We start from the raw sequence: 1,609 nt of genomic DNA, 5'->3' as shown, positions 1-1,609 counted from the left end.
GTCCCTGACAGCAATCCCAACATAACACACCGAATCACATAGTCCCTAACAGGTTCCCCAGGTGTCTGGTGGCTAGCCCCAAACTGTCCCTTAAATGTCTTTCTTCCCAAACTGATCCCCAAACCCACTATGCTCCGGAGAATATTGTCTCCCCCAAAGCTGTCCTCCTGATCCATAGCTGCCTGAATCTCTGGGGTGGCGCAAGCCCTTAGTAGGCAGTGCCATTCCCGGACACTCAGGGTTTCAAACTCCACTACATTCAGGGATTTCTGCAACCACTGTCCCAAATTCCTATTGTTAGCAGACCCCGGGGTCTTGCCCAGGGCTGCTAGATCAGCTCCACTGAGGGGGACCATTACCTGTGTGGTTTCTGTGGGTTTTTCCTGAGCATCCCGAGTGACCGAGGTCCGCGTGATTGCGCTCACCTCAGGCACCAGGGTCCTTTCCTGATCTGACTTAGGGTCTTCAGGAGAGGGCTCCCCTGTATCCTCTGGATCTCCCCACATCTCCCCACCCCAAATCTCTCCTGGATTGAAGGGGATGTCTGGATCCCTGGCTTGGTCTCCCCGGATGACAGCTGCTACTTGCAAGCTGAGCTCCTGGAGTTCCTTTTTGAAAGGGTTAATGGTATTTAGACAGGGGCCATGGTTGGTATCGGCTCCCTTCTCAGCTTGGACTTTAGCCATTGTCTTTCCCATTTAGTAGGGGTCCTATTCCACCCTGGAATTTCTTGGGGCTCCTCTGGGAATTGGATGCAGGTGGTCACCCCTGTGCACACCACCCCGGTGGACTCCTGCCCTGTAAAGGATCGGAGTGTAATTCGATCAGTTTCAAATTACTTCAGGTCCCATTTCCTCCCAAATACATTTAGCGCAACTCCGGTGTCCAGGAGTGCACTGGTATGCCCTTGAGTTCCCACTGTAACAGGTATTCGGGGTCTCCTTCCTGGATCCCAATCGAGGGTCCCCAATTTTTCCCATGAGCCAGGGCTTTGCTCAGGGGTCCCATTACGGGGGCTCCGTCAGTGCTCCTCGGAGACCGGGGCTGAGGCTGCTACCCTGTTAGAAAGGGGAGGTGCTGCTCCCTCCCCAGTCAGCTCTGCCATTCTGATAAGCAGCTCGGCTAGAGGCTTTCCATGCCATCTCCCTTTTGGTTCCCCATGCTGCATTAAAAACTTCCACACTGCTGACCGAATCCCGTTTTCCCCCTCTCTTTCCTTTGATACCCTCGGGTTAACCCAGTGTGGGCTGGGGCGATAATTTGGGCCCCCAACCCCCCTATCAGTTTTGGGGTAGGCACTTTCATTAGAATAGGTAACCATATAATTCGGTGTGTCATTAAGCTTTTCTTTGAACTGGGTGGCTGCAATCGTCCCCCCTTGATGTCCAATTAACCTCTCTGCATCCTGAGCCCGGGCTAGGACTTCTCCCAGCACATATCTCCCTGTCTCTCGGAGCGGCCCCGTCAGTCCAATTATGGGCTGATGCATGCCTTCCTGTACCTCCTTCCAAAACCCAGGAAGGTAATCTATACTTATGTCTGATGTCCATTTGTTCTCCTTGTCTAGGGGCAGAACCGTCCCTGACAGCAATCCCAACATAACACACCG

This window comes from Alligator sinensis, unplaced genomic scaffold (genome assembly GCF_000455745.1).
Source record: "Alligator sinensis unplaced genomic scaffold, ASM45574v1 scaffold203_1, whole genome shotgun sequence".
Classification (NCBI taxonomy): domain Eukaryota; kingdom Metazoa; phylum Chordata; order Crocodylia; family Alligatoridae; genus Alligator; species Alligator sinensis.
This window is presented reverse-complemented; position numbering follows the sequence as displayed.